Source organism: Schistocerca nitens, chromosome 1, assembly GCF_023898315.1.
Source record: "Schistocerca nitens isolate TAMUIC-IGC-003100 chromosome 1, iqSchNite1.1, whole genome shotgun sequence".
In the NCBI taxonomy this organism is placed as follows: Eukaryota; Metazoa; Arthropoda; class Insecta; order Orthoptera; family Acrididae; genus Schistocerca; species Schistocerca nitens.
This window is the reverse complement of record NC_064614.1, coordinates 880,172,906-880,194,124: the sequence shown is the minus strand read 5'-3', so window position 1 is coordinate 880,194,124 and position 21,219 is coordinate 880,172,906. Positions and strand designations below refer to the sequence as shown.

The 21,219-nt window shown below is 43.3% G+C and overlaps 1 protein-coding gene across 2 annotated transcripts in view; it reads left to right on the top strand.

The window, feature by feature from the left end:
- The window catches only part of LOC126263870 (transmembrane protein 65), a 598,567-nt gene that overhangs the window by 317,248 nt on the left and 260,100 nt on the right, over nt 1–21,219 (top strand). The gene's annotated exons all lie outside the window — the stretch shown is intronic.

The window sequence follows — 21,219 nt, the reverse complement described above, 5'->3', positions numbered from 1 at the left end:
TTTCAGACCTGGCCTGTAAGTAAAGCCGAGCATCACAAAAATTTTATTCACGGGATAGTACCGATGGGATGTCATTGACGTACTTTACGTGAAGAACAACAGCGGACCTAGGACTGACCCCTGTGTCGCTCCTGGGGAACACGTTTCCAGCACAACTTTTTATTTTGATTGACGACACGTTGCCGTTTGCTCTTCGCTAAGTAGATGAAAATTTTAGCTGTTGCGTATTTGTAATCAGTGTGTCAAAATTGTAGATATCAGATGCTTTATTGAAACATGTCAATATTGTGGCCTCGCAATTGTCTATGGCGTATTGAAGTGATCGGCTCCGTTTTTTACTAAAACGGGAAACATGTTTCATGTAGGTGAGACATGCATAAATGTTCTGTAAGCTGGCCGAAGACAATATAGCGGATACATTTCTCGTTAACAAGTAATCGCAAACCGATTGTAGGTTTCCCTTCTTATACACTTTTATACACTGGTTTGCAAACCTTAAGGACGAAAGTAGCTTTCTCATGTTGTGTAACTGCCAAGTAATATAGGACGATGAAACTGGGTACATAAATAGAAAGAACTGCTGTAATATACTACAGAAGGTAACTGAAAGAAACACGCAGTGAGACTTAAAGACAGGAACTGAACTGAAATTTCCGCGATCCATGGCGGTTTCCTGGCCATTACAAAAGGCGGAACACGGATCTTAATACGGTGAGTGATCACCATCGTTATATTCCACGATGTTCCTGGATACTTGACGTGTTCAACCTCTCGCCATATGATGGTACATCCAGCATTGTCGAAAATGATCATTTTAGTGGTCCAGATGTTATGTTGTGAGGAGGCATAGTGTTGCTTGGGCGTATTGACATCCAAATCTTTGAACACGGTAGGCTCACTGGTCAACGTTATTCTGGCGCTGTATCCTTCTTCACCATGTGCGTATTTTCAAGGGTGCATTCGGGCCTGACTTCATTTTTATGGATGGCAAAGCACGACAGCATCGAAGTGCACGTGTGGAGGATCTCTTGGAACGAGAGGATATTCGACAAATGGACCAGCCTGCCCGTTCCTCCAACTTTAATACTATCGAACGCATGTGGGATGCGTCGAGGAGACATACTGCATACGTCCACGTGCAACAACGACCATCCAGCAGATCTCAAACGCGCTGCTGGAAAGATGGGACGCATTACCACAAGAGCTGTTTACCAAACTTTTGGGCAGCATAGAAGCACGTTGCGGAGCATACACTGCCGTCCTTGATGATCACGCATCCTAGTAACAATCATGTTTCGCTTTTTGTAAGGTCCAGGGGACCTTCATGAATCGTGTAGTGTTCAATGTACTTATTGTCTTTGAATAACAGTATAATTTCTATTCCTCTCGTTGCGTATTTCTTTCTGTTACCTTTTGCGCCATACTGCAGCAGTTCTTTCTATTTATGGTCCCAGTCTCGTAGAGCTATTTTACTGGGCAGTGACACATAATGCTTAATTTACTTTCGACTTTAAGTTTCGCACACACATGATTTCCATTCAGTGGGACGAATCCCGTTCACAGGGGAAATTTTAAATCTATAATTACTGATATTAAGCTTTTCGGAAATGTCATGCTAAGACGGTACTTACCTGTAGCTTCACAACAGAGATGCGTTATTGCTTTTTGTAGTTGTACCTGTTCAAATAAGTTTCAGGGGCAAAGTGTTTGCGCTACATGTATGGAGTGGAGACTATGGCGAGCGTAATTCCATATCAGCTTGAATTCCAACTAATGCTGAAAAAAGGAACGACTTCGTCAGCTGAGACTACTTCCACAGAAATGTGGTTCTCGTATCGCTGCACACAATAGGTGAAATGGTTCAAATGGCTCTGAGCACTATGGGACTTAACATCTATGGCCATCAGTCCCCTAGAACTTAGAACTACTTAAACCTAACTAACCTAAGGACAGCACACAATAGGTGAAAATTGAAATTTGTGGTACGGTCTTATGGGACCAAACTGCTGGGGTCATCGGTCCCTAAGCCTACACACTACCTAATGTAAGTTAAACTAACTTACGCTATGGACAATACACACACCCATGCCCGAGGAAGGACTCGAACCTCCGACGACGGGGGGGGGGGGGGGGGACGACGACGACGACACCCGGACTCTGTGACAAGGCGCCCTAGACCGCGCGGCCACCCTGCGTGGCTCACAATAGGTGTGGGATTCTAGTATTGTGTACGTATTGTTTTATCTTTACCTGCAGCTTTCTGAGCTTTCTGTGATCCCTGTAGAATTCGAAATTGATTCATCTGTGAGTAGCAGCGTAATCGCTAATCATTTGACGTTTCTTATTTCTTAGCCATGGAGTCGGAACTCCTTCCATTGGGATTGTGTGTTAGGGGATTATTTGTCACATAGAGTATCGGAAAGACAATGATTTTTACCGGTTATTAAGAGCTCTACGGTTATTTTTTTGTATTAATTTTCTAGACAGTCCACTGTTTATGCCCCACTATGTATGCGTTTAATGTTCCTACATCTTATATGAACTTGATGGAAGAGCTGACATTATATATTACGTCGTATGCTCAGAAGTGAGTAGCCAACGGGTATTAATTTACACTGTTTATGTGCGATTTTATTGAGTCGAAAATTCAGTACTTTCATATATTTTCTTATCACTCAATAGAGAAGCTGGTCTTTTCACTGTTGTACAATGGGAGAGCTGTTTCCGTGGCAGCGTCGACACTTTGTAGCTGTACTTCGCCGTCTTTTGTTCTCTTGTCTGGAGCCACCGGCTTTCTTAGGGACGATGGGCTTTTACTCTCGTAACGTCATTGAATAATTACGTGCCCTTGTTATTGTATTAACTGCTTTAATTGCTGTGTTAGCTTCCCTTTACTGCGAAATTTCGTTCTCTTGTGGAGTGCTACGTTCCTTGGAAGTAGTATGACGAAATAAGCGAAGGAAAAAGTTATCCATTCAACTAATTAAAACGAATATGGCGAACTTTCGCAGTAAAAAAAGCGATAATATGGACTGGAGTAAACTCTCGAGCAAAGTGACATTGAGAGAGCAGTTAATAAACGTTTCGTGGAGTCAAAAACATGAAAGTGCAATAAAGACCTGTCCATAAAAAGAAATCGGTGCCTTGGTTGAAAATCGTGTAGTGAAACGAGATTTGGAATTATTTACCAAAGGGAATTAGAAGGTCAATGCCACCGTTGGTGGATCGATTGGCTGCGGATTTAAAAAAATGGTTCAAATGGCTCTGAGCACTATGGGACTCAACTGCTGAGGTCATTAGTCCCCTAGAACTTAGAACTAGTTAAACCTAACTAACCTAAGGACATCACAAACATCCATGCCCGAGGCAGGATTCGAACCTGCGACCGTAGCGGTCCTGCGGTTCCAGACTGCAGCGCCTTTAACCGCACGGCCACTTCGGCCGGCGCGGATTTAAAAGAGATATAGGGTGAACTAGAGCTTGTAGTACGTCAGACAACCTTTTTTACGTCTTTCAGAATCCTACTGAACTAAATAAGGGCATGCACATAAATGGTTTTGCGACCGTTTTTGACACTACCAGAACATATGAAAAAAATTGGAGTCGTGACATCCTATTACATGGACGGATGTACGGACATTACATTGTTTCAAAGTGTAATAACGATTTCTGTGAACGAAATCGGTCGCGATGCCATTCTTCGATAAAATATTTTCGGTATTACTACCGCGTCAAATTAGAATAAAAATTCGAGCTTTTGGTGGTAGCTCTCATCGTCTTCGTCAGAAACAATTCTCTCGTTATATGACCAGATATCGTCAGCGATGTTAGTAGGGGGCGTAAATACATTGGCAACGTAAATACATTAGCTAATTTCTCTCCTAGATAGGCAGAGAGGGAGAGAGAAGAAAGAAGAAATGTTGGCCAAAAGTATCGTCAGCGACATCATTGTAAACAGCGCCCGAGCTCGGATTGAAAATGGGCGGGGAAGGAAATTGTCCTTGTTCTTATCGAAGAGAATATCCCGGGATTTACCTTACCCCTTTCAGATCTACATTTTTTCTCGAGGAAGCAAAATTTTTATTCATGTGGTAATGGCTTTAGGTGACTTTTTAATAGTCTAGATGCAAGATTTATACATAAGTATGTACCCGTTTTCAAAACACTCTAATTATGCAATATTCTCTGTTGACATAAACAGTAAAATGCTCATTCCATAGTTAAAAATAACAATAGCAATATGTAATTATACAGTGGAATATAGCGAACCAATCACGTACGTGTATTCTGGTGTTCACGAGCTGCTGCTCATTGCTACACTGACTTATGAATATTTTCATAGCGATGCCCTACAGCAGATAGCACTTGCGCTTTGTGAACAGGTTGATCATTCACAAATGTGACCTCAGGTTTCCATTGGGAAAACATACTTCTTTTGCAGCTAAGACACAGTAAAATTTAATGTACAAAATTGTAGCCAGAGGATTTGCAAGTGTTAAGGTATTCCGGGAAAACTCGAAAAGTCTAAATTTGAGTGAACTAGCAATTGATATATTGATATTGATCGAAATATATAGTAGCAGTTACATAAATATTTTCAGTCGTTGAACAAGCATTCTCAGATCCGTGAAAAATAGAAACGGATACCAGTTAAACGTTTGTCTCTACTTTACGTATATCTGAAGGTGGTTTTGTCTCTACTTTACGTATATCTTAAGACCAGTTTGTAGTGAAATGTTCATGGATCGCGTGGTTACCTCACTGATAATATCATTTCTTATAAATTTGGCTGGTTTGACGAGATACGAACCCGTTTCCTACCAAATAGGTGTCCAGTGTCTTGACTCCTGCACCATCTATCTCTGTAACACCGTCTTCAGTAAATCGTAGCATTCCCTGCATCAGTAAGGTTAGTTGGTCAGCAGAATATCCGGTACTTCCTCCTTTTGTATTTGTGTCTAGCTATGAAGCAAGAAATGCACAGCGAAAAAACTGAGAATCAAATTATTTACTTTCAATGTGGGCGATGCTACCCTGCGAAGAGAGCAGACAAATGTATTGCAATGTATAGTCGTCAGTTCTCTTATTCATATGCGCAGTCGAGGTTACAGCGCTTATAACAATTTTAAATCTACTGGAAAATTAGTAATAAACGGTTATTGGAATATTTAATCGTATAATAAAAAATTTTATCTATCGAAATGTTTCACATTTTTCCTGAAATATACTGTGTTGCGTACGTTATTGTGAAATGCAGCGTATCTGAAATTTAATTATGTTCTCTGTCGTAGTTTACATAAACGAGGCAGTAGCGTGTGCCGACGAACGATGAGCTAACGATGCGACTGTAACGATATGAATTCAAATCAATACCGATGAAACAGTTCCAGAAAAGCGTGGTAACAGTTGTTTTCGGTTATAGATGTAGGGAGGATACCAACTAACTGTATAGCTTTTTCTTCTTTATTGTTATTTCAATTCCCCATGAAGGGGTGGACTGGCAGCAGATAAAACCGCTCTTCAGCCATAGATTACACATATTTAAGGGCAGTTTTAAAATACGTAAAGAACAGATGACAAGAGACAATCTCACTTTAAAAAGCACTTTGGTGGACAGTATTTATGATTTTTAAATTTCTTGGTTGATTTTATTGTAGTTAAAATACACTGACGCGCCAAAGAAACTGGTACAGGCATACGTGTTCAAATACAGAGATATGTAAACGGGCAGAATACGTCACTGCGGTCGGCAATGACTATATAAGACGAGTGTTTGGCGCAGTCGTTAGTTAGATCGGTTACTGCTGCGGCAATGGCAGGCTATAGAGATTTGAGTGAATAGCGATGAAGTGAGTATTTTCCCGTAGGACGATTTTACGAGTGTACCGTGAGTATCAGGATCCGGTAAAACAATTCCATTCACTTCCATTCACTAATGAGTTATGGAATTATCTTTTGATGAAACTCCTGTCACAAAGAAAACATTTTCAAGATTAAGAAACGAGTCATTAGAATTATATCTGGTGTCAGTCCTAGATCATCATGCAGAGACGTCTTTAAGAAACTTGGTCCTCTAACTACTACTTCTCAGTACACATACTCACTGATGTCCTTTGCATTTCCAACATGTCTCTTTTTACACAAAATAGTGCAAAACATGATTATAATACCAGAACCAAAAACAATCTGTATAAGGACTATAAAAGCTTAAAATTAGTACAAAAAAGAGTCAAATACATGGGTACTCATATATTCAATAAATTACCAGAACACATCAAAGGTCTTATAAGTGATAAAGATCGGTTTCAGTGTGAATTAAAGGACTTACTGTTGGCCAACTCCTTCTACTCAATCGATGAATATCTTCACAAGGATTATAGCTGATAACTCTGTCTGTGCTAGAATTGTACAATGTCCTTGTATCTGAGGAAAAAAAAATTTTTTTCACTCTTTCCACATCCCAGAGACTCCTTTCCAAGGGATCCATGGAAAACGATAAATGTAATGTAACAACAAATCTGCGACATCGCTGCGGCCAGCAAGAGATCCTGCAAGAACGGGATCAACGACGACTGAAGAGAATCGTTCAACGTGACAGAAGTGCAACCCTTCCACAAATTGCTTCAGATTTCAATGATGGGCTATTTACAAGTGTCAGCGCGCGAACTATTCGACGAAACATCGTCGATATGGGCTTTCGGAGCCGAAAGCCTGCTCTTGTACCCTTGATGACTGTAGGACACAAAGCTTTACGCCTCGCCTAGGCCCGTCAGTACCGACATTGGACTGTTGATGACTGGAAACATGTTGCCTTGTCGGGCGCGTCTCGTTTCAAATTGTATTGAGCGGATGGACGAGTACGGGTATGGAGACGACTTCATGAATCCATGGACCCTGCATATCAGCAGGGGAATGTTCAGGCTGGTGGAGCCTCTGTGATGGCGTGGGGCACGTATAGTTGGAGTAATATGGGAATCCTGATACGTCTAGATACGACTCTGACACGTGACAGATACGTAATCATCGTTTCTGATCACCTGCTTCCATCCATGTCCATTGTGCATTTCGACGGACTTGGCAAATCCGACAGGGCAATACGACACCCCAAACGTCCAGAAATGCTACAGAGTGGCTCCAGGAACACCCTTCTGAGTTTAAACACTTCCGATGACTACCAGACTCCACAGACATGAAAATTATTGAGCGTATCTGGGATGCCTTGCAACGTGCTGTTCGGAAGATATCTCCACCCCGCCGCACTCTTACAGATTTATGGACAGCCCTGCAGGATTCATGGTGTCAGTTTCCTCCAGCACTGCTTCAGAGATTAGTCGACTCCATGCCACGCCGTGTTGCGGCACTTCTACGTGCTCGCGGGGGCCTTACCCGATATTAGGCAGGTGTACCAGTTTGGTCTTCAGTGTATATTCAGTGATGCTGTTGTTAATTATATGATGGTGTAATGATGATGCTGCTGGCGCTGAAAGTGATCATGGACATAACGGAGGGAGAGTGATGAACAAGAGTATGGCACCTTGTGGAACCGCAGGTAGCAACTATAAGTCTGTGGGGTGTGGGAATGGGGAAGGAGGAAAATGGAAGGATAGTGTGAGGTGAAGTGTTGTGATTAGCTTTAGGCAGAGGAGTATACGTCGGGACGGATTTCATCGTTGAGGAGTGGGAGTTGATTGCGATTCCTGCGGGAGAGGATGGATGAGGAATGAAGGTATACTGAAGGCGCAGCATGGATATAGTGGCTCAACGGGGTACCTAGATGGTGAGCAATGGATAGGATATTGGGTGTTGGGACTGGGTTTGGGAATTAATATATTAAATCTGAAAGCTATCTAGGAAGAGAAGATGCTGTGGGGAATGGTTGAGTTGGTATAGGAAGCGAGGAGTGGTGAGATATTAGAGTTCACAACTATCTCATGTAAAAGAACGTGACTAGGACAGCTCCACTTGACTGCACTTCTTCGCCATATGAAAATTTTTACTACCCAGTGCTTGTACCAGGGATGCGATGAAATTATTACATTAAGTCCAGGTTATCACGTGCGATCGGTTTTCAGTCCACGGTGCTGAAGATAGGTTTTGTCCGTTAGGAATCTTTCCATAGGCGCACGTGACAGCAGCACGCGAAAGCCGCCACTTTCGCCGTTCCCGAGATGCTCATTCCCAGGCGCCGAACTCTGCGCTTGCGCAGTGTGTTCGTAATTTTTTCTTTTGTAGAATATTTTTTTCTTTCGATTTTCATAAGCAGAGAACATTTTTGTAATGTGGATACAATATATTGAGTAAGATCTTTGTCCTTTCTCCTCTTTTCAATTCCACTAGTCAGCATCTCTAAGACACTCGGGAGCGCATAGACACGCTGGTTTCATGACGGCGCTGTAGTGATGAATTTTTCTGTTTATTGAAAAGCAATTTTGTGGTAAATCTTTCGTGTGGTTTGAAAAGCTATTACCATTCTCCTGGCTCTTGCTTCCAAGGCCTCTTTATCTAGCCTATTGTCTGTAATCCATTCGTCCAGATATTTGAAGCTATTTACGCGTTTCGCTGTTCCGATCGGGATTTAAAATGGTCTGCACTGTCCTTGATGTTTGACATTTTTCTTCAACTGATACTTGCAAGCTAGTTTGTACTGCAACTTCTTCCAGTACATTAATTTGTTCTGTCGTTGTTTGAATATCTTCTGTGACCATGACTGCATCATTCGCAATAAATAGACAGTCTGTCTGTTGACCGTTCTTCTTAGTGCTCCTTCTTAGACCCAATCCTTAAAGATTGAAGTAGATTATAGAGTACATTTCGAGCTAGACATTTGTTGTATTATTATATCCAGCAAGCAATTGAATGAAGTTGTGACAGTCTCCTGTTACGTTAATTATTATTACTAGGTGCCGGCCAGGGTGGCCGAGCGGTTCTAGACACTACAGTCGGGAACCGCGCGACCGCTACGGGCATGGATGTGTGTGATGTCCTTAGGTTAGTTAGGTTTAAGTAGTTCCTAGTTCTAGGGGACTGATGACCTCAGATGTTAAGTCCCATAGTGCTCAGAGCCATTTGAACCAATTACTAGGTGAGTACCCGGCGTTGCCCAGGGTCTAACTGTTCCACTTTCTATCAGCCCCACTACCCTCACTCCGCCCCCCCCCCCCTCCCTGTCCGTCTACCCCACCATTTTTCTCTGTTCACCACCTCGATGCCCAACTCCTGCTCCTCTCTCTCTGCCCATCTGCCCCCCCCCCTCCTAACTGTATCCATCTCCCCCTTCCCTCTCGCTTTCTGTCTATCTCTACCTCCCCCCTTGTCTCTCTACGTTATCATGCTGACCCAGTAGGAGGTTGCTGATTCTTATCTCTACAGTACTTCTTTCCACATTGTAACCAACATGTATAGCAAATTTGCTTGAAATCGTTCCAGGGGGTTAAACAAGAGCTTTGTACGCATGGCCTTGCCTGCTTTTGCACATGCCAAATATATTTCACACATATTTAAAATATTTCCTACGTATTTGTACGCATATTTCACCTGTATATGTAGCAAATTTCGCTCTGCAGTTTCGTTTTCACGCAGCTCAATTTCTATGACATAATATCTCCGGAACTATGGGCTGTACAATAATACAATTTTGCAGGTACATTCGGTGGTGTATTTGAATACTGTATGCGAAATGCATTGGGGAATAATAATATTAAATCTAAACGTCATGGATGATGCCGCAATTTTTCAAAAAAATGGTTTAAATGGCTCCGAGCACTATGGGACTTAACATCTCAGGTCATCAGTCCCCTAGAACTTAGAATTACTTAAACCTAACTAACCTAAGGACATAACACACATCCATGCCCGAGGCAGGATTGGAACGTGCGACCGTGGCTGTCGCTCGGTTGCGGACTGAAGCGCCTAGAACCGCTCGGCCACCGCGGCCGGCTGTGGCAATTTTTCACGCAGCACAATGTCTATGAAGTTATATCTCCTGAATTATATGTCGCTTGATGATATATTTTTCTAGGTACATTCAACGCAAATGTGGATACCGCGCGAAATGTGTTGTGAATAGAGGTCGTATTAAAGAAATAAATATACTAAAACGCTATGCTTCTTGCAGCAGTTTCACTAGATGAACAGTAAAATTGTAGTAAGCGATAAACTTTTTTCCTTTATTTTTTGTGAGGGTCGTTAGCTAGAGAATGTTTTCTGAAGATTTGAAATTATGTGCAAAGTTCCTTGCAAGTCTCTCAGTGCTCTCATTCTCAAATAGTGTGGGTATTCGTCATACACTATGTGTCTCTCCTAACAGTCGACATGCGATTTTTTTTTCTTGTGTTTCACAGATATTTGCAGTTACGTTTTTGCAATGTGTAACTGGTGGCAGCTCAATGAAATACTACTCATCACGTCTACATCTACATCCATACTCCGCAAGCCACCTGACGGTGTGTGGCGGAGGGTACCTTGAGTACCTCTATCGGTTCTCCCTTCTATTCCAGTCTCGTATTGTTCGTGGAAAGAAGGATTGTCGGTATGCCTCTGTGTGGGCTCTAATCTCTCTGATTTTATCCTCAAGGTCTCTTCGCGAGATATACGTAGGAGGGAGCAATATGCTGCTTGACTCCTCGGTGAAGGTATGTTCTCGAAACTTCAACAGTAGCCCGTACCGAGCTACTGAGCGTCTCTCCTGCAGAGTCTTCCACTGGAGTTTATCTATCATCTCCGTAACGCTTTCGCGATTACTAAATGATCCGGTAACGAAGCGCGCTGCTCTCCGTTGGATTTTCTCTATCTCTTCTATCAACCCTGTCTGGTACGGATCCCACATTGCTGAGCAGTGTTCAAGCAGTGGGCGAACAAGCGTACTGTAACCTACTTCCTTTGTTTTCGGATTGCATTTCCTTAGGATTCTTCCAATGAATCTCAGTCTGAAACTGCTTTACCGACGATCAATTTTATATGATCATTCCATTTTAAATCACTCCTAATGCGTACTCCCAGATAATTTATGGAATTAACTGCTTCCAGTTGCTGACCTGCTATATTGTCCTTGATGCGACGACCAGTGATGAAGAATACCGTCAGTTTGTTACCCTTTAAAAAGAAAATGATTTTTAAAGCGGAATTTTACGTTATCGTGCGATACAGCAGTCCCATATTAGTCTTTGTGCGATATTAGATCTATCGATATGTATTAACGGGGACAGTAAAACACGAAGAACAACCAGCATACTCCAGCAGCGACAGCACCGCCGTGGCCCGCGCTGACTTCTATCGCCATGCACGTCGAAGCGCTGCTCAGTCGCTGCTGGAGTACTGGTCATTAGTCTTGTTTCACTGTCCCCGTTAACACATATCGATAGATTGAATATCGCACGAAGACTAATATGGGACTGCTGTATCGCATGATAACGTAAAATTCCGCTTCAAAAATAATTTTGTTCCTAACAGGAAACAAACCGACGCTTCTGTCGACGTTGGGAGTTGTATAAAAGACTTCATGAGCTGTATTTGTATAGGCTACGTCCAGCTACACATTACAAAAATGTGTAGCTGGACGTAGCCTATACAAATACAGCTCATGAAGTCTTTCATATATATATATATATATATATATATATATATATATATATATATATATATATAATTTGGGCACTGTCTTTGCCTTTCGAATAAACATGTGTACGCCTTGTTGGAAAAAGCAGGTAATACTCGTCATTCGAATCATGTTTCTTCCACAGACATTACTCGTATAGTAGAACTACAGTGGTGTCCAAAACTTAAGGAGAAATGTAAACTTCGCATGATGTGTCACAGCCAAGTAACATAGTTCGACGAAACTTGGACTATACATAGAAAGAACTGCTACAGTGTAGTACAGAAGGTAATGGCAAGAAATACGCAAAGAGACGAACGGTTACGACAATTTTACTAAAAGACAAAAACTGCACTGACGTCACCGCGATTTGTGATGGTCCCCTGCACATTAAAAATGGCGGGACATTGTTCTTAATAGGGTGTTTGATGATCAAGGACAGCAGCGCATGCTCTGCAACGTGGTCTCATGTTGGGCCCATGGCTGGTAACGAGTTCTGGTGGTATGGCGTTCCATTCCTTCACAAGTGCGGTTCAAACTGATGGATGGTCGTTGGTGTAAGTGGACATATTGCAATACGTGTACGTCTTCTCAATGTATCCTAATGTTCTAATGTGTGTGAAATCTTATGGGACTTAACTGCTAAGGTCATCAGTCCCTAAGGTTACACACTACTTAACCTAAATTATCCTAAGGACAAGGACAAACACATACACCCATGCCCGAAGGAGGGACTCGAACCTCCGTCGGGACCAGCCGCACAGTCCATGACTGCAGCGCCTTGGACCGCTCGGCTAATCCCGCATGGCTCAATGCATCCCACACGCACTCGTGGGGAGGGGGGGGGATTGCAGGCCAGTCTATTCGCCTCCATCTGCGCTGTTCGATGCGGTCACGTACTGTCATCCACTATGGCGGAATGCACTTGTGAAGAGACGCACATTCAAAAGGAGTACAGCGTCACAATAACGTTGAGCGGTGAGTGTACCGAGTTCAAAGAACTGTAAATCAGTACGGCCATGCAACATCATGCCTCCCCACACCTTAACACCTGCACCACCGAAACGATCATGTTCGACAATGTCCCTAGATGCATCACGCGTTCCGAGCACTCACGCTATTAGGATACGTCCAATATGATCGTTCAGGAGGCCAAGCATGGGAGCACATTGCAGAGCATCCGTTGTCCCCCCACCTTTGTAATGTTGAGAATGCTATTGGTTTTGTATAAAAGTGTCATTACTGTTCGACTCATTACGTATTTCTTTCAGTGGTGCAGTGGTGAGGCACAGGGTTCGTATTCGCGAGGGCGGCGGTCCTAATACCCCTTTTATCATCGATATTAGTTTTCCCGTGGTTTGCGCATATCACTAAAGGCAAATGCCGAGATGGTCTCTTTGAAAAAAGATACGAACAATTTTCTCCTTAGTCCTTCCCAACGAGGTAGTGCTCCGTATCTGGTGGACACGTTGTCGAGCCGGCCGCGGTGGCCGTGCGGTTCTAGGCGCTTCAGTCCGGAACCGCGTGACTGCTACGGTCGCAGGTTCGAATCCTGTGTCGGGCATGGATGTGTGTGATGTCCTTAGGTTAGTTAGGTGTAAGTAGTTCTAAGTCCTAGGGGACTGATGATCTCAGATGTTGAGTCCCATAGTGCTCAGAGCCATTTGAACCATTTTTCGAACACGTTGTCGACGGGTCGTTAAACCCTAATATTCTTTACTGTTTGGATGTCCGCCTCCGCAACTCAGCGGTCAGCGTAGCTGAATGCCATGCGGGAACCCTGGGTTTGATTTCGGACCGAGTCATAGATTTTCTCCGTTCAGGGACTTGGCGTCGTTTTGTCTTCACGTTCGTTGACACGCAGTCGCCGTAGTGGCGTCAAATAAAATGACTTGCATGCACCAGGCGGTTGAACTTCCATAAACGGGACACCCGGCCAAAATATGCCATACGCACATTTCATTTTACCGTTCGGAGCGATGCTGCAAACAGACAGCTGTGTTGATACCCCGCGAGTGATGCTAGCTGTCCTCACCAGCACCGCCTGTCTTCGCCAAACGTTGGAATAGTTTCGATTCCCAGGCAGATATCATTGATGCCACTTTCTGCAATTGACCGGAGTAGGGAGAAAACCGATGAAGCGAGCACGAAGGGTGTAACATCGTTCGCATTTGTGACTGGAGAAAGGGACGATTATATCCAATGGATCTCACTAGGGGAATCAGTGTGGACAGGTGGCCGTATTAACTTACAAGGAGACGGCACGACCGTGGGGTCGGTGATTTGTCCGAAATTTTGTGTGGTGAAAGAGGACCCCTAACACCTCACCTGGTTAAAATATTAGGACGCACTACCCGGAAAATCCCGGGAAAAATCGATCCAAAGTTTCTTAGGTGGCTTATAAATGTAAAATGTTAGTCTACTGCCTGGCCGCCGTCTGGCCTAGGTGTGTCCGCAGCTCGTGGTCTTGCGGTAGCGTTCTCGCTTCACGCGCACGGGGTCCCGGGTTCGAGTCCCGGCGGCGTCGGGGATTTTCTGTGCCTCGTAATGACTGGGTGTTGTGTGTCTTTCATCATCATTGCCGGCACGGTAGCTCAGCGTGTTCGGTCAGAGGGTTAGCTGCCCTCTGTATTAAAAAAAAAACTGAGTTAATCGATCAACAACGAACTTAAACGGATGTCTTACGACGTCCACCCCGAGCAGATGCAACGAACAAAAGCGAACGAAATGAAAAAAAAAGAAAAAAAGGTGTTTAGGGCTCGGACTATTAAGCCAGAGGTCTCGGGTTCGATTCCTGCTCCTGCACTTTTTTTTCTTCTGTTTCATTTTTTTTATTAGTCCAACAATTATTCAGAAATTTTCCCAAACCCACATTATCGTTAGCAAATTAGTTACAGTGTTGAATAAAAATTATTTTCTTTTTGTCCAACAACACAATTCATGGCGGTGGGTTTTCCATTTTTCATTGTAAAGTATATGAGGAGAAACATTGCCTTTTTAATCAGAATAACTAAGTCGATTGGGAAACCTTCAATTTTTATACATATTACAATTATAAACAAGAACCGCAGTGGTAACTATCGTAAAAATAAACGAAGCAATAATTTTTGCGACTACTTGCGCAACATATAAAAGCGGATTTTTTACAATCACAGGGCGTTTGCAATAAATCTGTACAAAAACATGCCCCATTTACATTTACGAAAATGTTTTCGAGTTTATGATAATTTTGAGGCAAACCAGGCATATTGAATCATGACTCAGAATATTGATGGTGAATTATAGAATGAATTTTTATAAAATCTTCCCGGGAATTAATTTCACGATTCTGCTGTAACAATGCGCTGCAAGTTTGCAAGCAACAGAAGGAAAAAAAGTGCCGGAGGAGGAATCGAACCCGAGACCTCTGGCGCAAAGGTGCGCTAACCATGTGGGCCAGACGGCGGTTCGGCAATGGACTAACATTTTATACTCATAAGGCACCTAAGAAACTTTGAATCGATTTTTCTCGGGATTTTCCGAGTAGTGCGTCCTAATATTTCAACCACGTGAGGTGTTAGGGGTCCTTTTTCACCACACAAAACTGCGGACAGATCCCCGACTCCACGGTCGTGCCGTCTCCTTGTTAGTCTATGGTGGCAGAGGATGTTCCTCAGAATTATTCTACCGAATGCGCCTTTGGTTTCTGTCGTAGAAACAAATGAACTGCGAATGCCGAGTGTCGACCTTTTGGGAGGATGTGCAGGTGCCTGCCGCGGCAGAAGCAAGCATCGGCGCGGCGCCCTTTGCATTACGCCCCGTCGCCCACCGCCGCCCACAGTTTGCCAATTAGCGGCCAACCCGCAGCTCGCCAGCTGCAACCGGCTGTAATTTCCTGAGCCCGTCCAGGCGCCCGTACGTCCGGCAGCGTCGCTGTTTCATCTTCCACCGTGCCACCGGTTTTTTAATTATTGGTGCGCAATGCCGGTCTTCAGAATAAATGGCATCAGAGTAGCACTCCAGTACTGAAAAGTGTAGGGTTGTCTCTTCAACAGCACAGAAATTTTTATCGTTAACATTGGCAACGTCTTGCAGGAAGGTTGTCACTGATTTGGACCAGGGTGCGATTTGTGCTTTTACCAGTGGGGGGGTTAGTATAATTACATATGTTACTAGCTTGGACCGCGGCGTTACCCATGGTTAAACAGTTATTTATAAATAGATGTTAATGCCGAAACTCACTATGCACGCGTATGCACTATCAGAAAAGCCATCCCTTGTTATATCTTTAAAAATTCATTATAGGTAAAGCTTATTTACAAAACCATCTACATACAGGTATACGACGGGAATTCAAAAAGTAAAGGCACATTTGTGAAAAGCTGTACTTATTCTGATGATAGAAAACTGAAACATGCTTTATTTTTCTACGTAACCTCCCTGGACTTAATGTAGTTTTCCCGACGTTTTACGAGTTTTTTTTTATTTCATCAGAAAATACGTTTTTCGGTTGCATCTGTAACCAATTTTGCACCGCAGCAATGACGTCTTCATCACTTTCAAATCTTCCGTTAAGGGTCCAAACATGTGAAAATCACTTGGAGCCAGGTCTGTACCGTATGGTGGATGTTCCAGCACCTCGAATCTCAACTTGTTTTTGCGACGGCTGTCCGTTTGGCAGAATGTGGGCGAGCGTTATCTTGCTGCAGGATGACACCTCTTCACAGTTTTCCACGACGTTTGGATCTGATTGCAGGTTTTAGTTTCGTACGCGACACATCACATCCACCATACAATACAGACCTGGTTCTAAAGCCTCGTTTACGCTGGGGCGACGTCTTGCAACATTGTGGCGTGGCGTCGCCTTGTAGCATGCTACAAAAGGCAACATCTTGCGGCGTATGTTGCATGCGGCAGGTTAATTTATACCAAAGCAACAGAATTTGTGCCACATGTGTGTCGGTCTTGCAGTATAAATGATCATAAAGTATCGCAGCGGCGGCCTACTTGGTACTTGCACATGCAGCTAACAACGGAAATGAAAACCAAAGGAAAAGAAAACGATGGTGGAAGAGAAGAGTATTTAAAGAAGGTCCACGAAATAGTATCCCAGGAACTAGAAGCACACGATGGTACGTTATTTAGTAATATGTGCTTTCGTCCCAGGCGCGTTAGTCCGCGCCATACCGTTGCCAAAAGGTGGCCTAACGGTAAATGTTAGCAAGTAAACGGATGACGCACTTTAGACGAAAGCAACAATGACAACATGAGAATGGTGCTTTAGTTCTAAATGTTTTGAAATGCTTAACTACTACATAACACTTTTTCGAAATTAATAAGCAAACATATTAATAATAAGAATGTATTAAAAACTTTCAGTGTTCGGCTCCACAAATTTAAATTATATGAGTTTTACTCCAGTGCATGGGAAATAAACATCTCAGGTTGGAATGCATAAACTAAAGCCAGAGGAGGGGATGGTCTGATGCAGAGAGGGGGAAATCCCCCTCATCCCCCCCTGCAAATCGCACACTGATTTGGACAAACAGGAATGAATGATCAAATGCCTAGAGCACTTCCAGTATTATTTAAAATTAGTCCATTTGAATGACCAATAAACGGAAATAAGGCACATATTTTCCTTATTTATCAAACAATGTCCCTGACAGAGAGAAAGGCTAAATCTGAAACAATCTGAAAAAGTTTCTCTTTGTCATAGACCTCGATCCCACAGAAGAATTTTTATTTCGAAGTTTCTAACTTATGTAGTAAAAGATAATACTTTATTCACATCTGTTACAGCAAAATTAACTCGCGATGAGGCACCGAGGACTATGTACTTCTGAGTGTCCACCATGCTATGATCGGCCAACGACGTACTGGATGCTCTATGTAGGACACTATACTCATCTCCCAGGCGTATTAACTTTCTGCCTTACAGCTGCTCGGTAGCTTCTGCCAAGCCAGAAGACTGAGTGACGTTCACTATCGTCCTGTTCCATTTCTCCAACCGAAGTATATTTTTGGCGTTTCGGGAATCGAACCCAGGTCCTCAGTATGGTAAACCAGCTGACCGCCAGAAACGGAGGCGTACTTTAGTGTTTCTGCTATCAAACTATTATTTACAGTTACTCATAATCATTTCTAAGTAATAGGTATGCAGCCATATACAACTGCGGACTGTTGACGCACTCATTCGCATAAGGTACGGGTGATAGTGTGCTTGCTGCGAAGGGAAGGAGTCCGAGCTAGGGTCTCAGTGTGGTATACCGAGTTAATTAGTCCACTGGTGCGTATGTTCCGCTGAAAAGTAGAAATTTAGCATGTCACTGACTCTTTATACGCCATTACAAATGAAGCTCACTGGAAAAAATTAGTGACTACCGTTGTAATACAGTCTCGCGCGCCTAGATAACTCATTTCATTTCTGTGTCAATGCCTAGGAAGTTTCTGTTTGTAGGAGGCACCAGTGCCCAATCATTTCGCCTACGCCTACGACTACGTCTATGTCGACCAGATTTTGTGGGAGTCGTCTGTGACGTCAGGTGCTCCAGTAAATATGATTCTTTGCTCTGATATGCCAACATATGTAGGTTATTGATCCTGAAAGCTCCATTCCAACAATGGGGTGAGTAATGTTGCAGTTCTCAGCACGATGACGGTCTAAATGGAAAAGCCCTGGATGTCCAGCAATTATTGGTATTTCAGTTTAATATACTCGTCATCTTCAATTCCGCGTAAATGCAGCATTCTCAGATCATCGCAGGTGTTTCTGCAGTTTCCGCTATGGCTTGTCCTCTCAGATCACGTTGATGATGACCTAAGATATCAAACAAATCGAAGGTTCTTATGTCTCTGTTAGCTATGGATATCACTAACATCGCTATCGTGATTTCTGCGCTATCGTTGGCGATAAATGTGAATTAGTCCCACCAATCGGCCACCAACCAAACTTCGGAAGGACGATATAACTGGCTACCAAACAGAGCTAAGGAAGTTAACGTAGGGCAGCCAGCTGTCACTGGAATTCGACGTCGCGGAGTATTTCACTTGACTTCACCACTGTCACCTCGCCCTTTTGCTTGGTCTTCGACTCCGTCCTCAGTGTTCGTCGAGGAGTGATTTAACCGGTGCACACTGCACAGTTTTTTTACGAAGTATCCTTGCCGAATAGACTTATTTCCTCATCGATTACTAATGACTGAGGATAGACTTCAGAAGTCACAGGAACCTCGCATCCGAATCTACAACTCTTCAATTATTTTATTGTTTTTCCCCTACTCACACAGAACAATTTTTTGGACTGCATGCATGAATAAACTAACTGTATCGGGCTGGGCTGATTATATACTGTTATCACAACAATTTGGTGAAAAGGTGTTCAAGATCACAAAATAACATATTACTTTCAAAACATATTATAAACTTTTTATACAAATATAATCTTACCATGTAAAATTCAAGAACACAGAGATGACAGTCTGTTTGTCAGGCCTGAAAACACAAATTTTATAAGGAAAATTAACGTTATTATTTGACATTGTCAAACAGAGAGACAGGCGATCAGTTGTGTCAAAATGTTTGGATAAAAATCTCAAGTATGGCGAAAATTTCTTTATTGATAACTGCTTTCAGCTCATTGACGAGCAATATTGAGACCAATAAAAATTATTACTTAACACAGTATGCATAAGCCACCAGGCCATTACACTTCGTCAGCAAGAGTGATTCAGCTGATACACATTGTTACAAGTAATAATTTTTATTGTTATGATTGGCTCATAAATAAGCTGAACCAGTTATCAATAAAGGAACTTTACGTCTGTGACTTAGGATTTTTATCCACACATTTCAAAAAACTTTAAACTAAAAAATACGGTAAGTCTACATTATAGATCCTGCAGTAGTAGTGATTTTGAAACAGCTGGCGGAGCAGCAGCAAAAGCAGATGAAACAACAAGAACAACATGATACAGTGGACCAGGACCAGATGCAGCTCTTGGGGCACCTGTTGACCCGCCTGGGAATGGACCAACCGCAGAGTAAGCCGCACTTGTGCGCCAGCAACCGCAGTGACTTTATACGTGCACCATCATACTGTGGCAGGACATATCACAGAAGGCCTGGGATTTCTTCCTTGCATGGTGTAGTCTAGAGATTTACCGGTTGATACCGAAGCTTCCCCCCCCCCTCCCTCCCCCTTCCTCCCACCTCCAACTCACGCCCGTAACAGGCAGGCGCCTTTATCTGGGACGAGATCTCGTGGACAATTTACCCACTAGTATGACCACTGCGTGCATGTGCTATCCAAAAGACTGCATATCTTTCAGTGTTACAGACATCAAGGAGAGTCGTACTCGAGTCTACAGATCCACATATTTGATGTAAAACTGTGGCTAACAGTAAGCAGGCATCTTTACGCGGAACAGGGTGCTATAGAATGCGGCCGATCAGCAATTCAGAGACGACGCCCTAAAATTACCAGATCTCAGTCTGGAGAAAGCCCTAGTCATTCCGCGAGCTTTCAGAATGGCATAGATACTTCGAATGTCATCACTGCTTTCCGAACTCAACCTCCACCCCCTCCCCCCTCCAGGCATCCACGCCAGACGCCACAGGCCAAACCGTCAAGCAGTCGTCGCCAGAAGCTTCTTTCTCCATTCCAGTTCGGAGTGATTTTGTTACGACAACGTTGAGGCTTGTCCCCAGCCACTTCACCGCCCTGTGTCTGAGCGCCACCTGGAGTCTCCAAGGCTCTCAATACCAATGCAAGTCGATGTTATACATATGATACAAAGCGCATATGGGTACACGCTAACATTGCTAGCTACCAGGTTCATTTCCAAAAGCCACAAGTACGTTGTTATTCGCAGAGCTCTATAAACGGCGGGTCAGGCCCGAATGGGTTTTACAACGCCGTTGGTAGGATGGGGGCAGGCACCAATCCCAGTTTCAGGTATGCAGGACCACATGCAAATCTGCGACTTGTCGTTTGCACTTTGTGGTAGTCGATGCAATGTTCCTAAAACGTTCGGCATTGATTTGTTTAAGGGGTTCCACTTATCTGTTGTGGATTCTGTACAAGTGGCGTCCCAGTCCAAGAAATCAGTGATATCCGCACTGATTTACCTGGTTCCAATAAGAAATAGGTTTCGAATAAGAATTATACCTCATGCCGATGCTGTTCTTCGGTTTGCGCGCTCTTGGCCCTTACCTTACGCTGTCCGAGACCTCATTCAGCGTGATCTTGACAGGTTTGTAGTCCAAGGCTTACATGATCTCTGGATCTCCTTCATGATGTTGGTATACGAACAGGATGGATAACCCTGTATCGATGGAGACTTCGTCACTGCCCACTTTCTGTGTGATACACTTACCTTTAGCTAGATCAGTGGAATTGTTTTCGCGTGTCGCTCTGGAAGAGTCAGCTCTCGGTAGAATAATTTTACATTCCCTTTGATGCAAGCAGTTATCGTCAGTAACATCTTCTTTGGGCTGCAGCATTACCGAAAGCTGCTAATCTGTGTTCAGCATTCCGGCTAGTTTTCAACAATTCCTGAAACTAATTCCGTGCAGTATTTCGAACTGGGTATACGCTAACACTGCCAGCTAACAGGTTCATTTCCAAATGAATACGAAAGCCACAA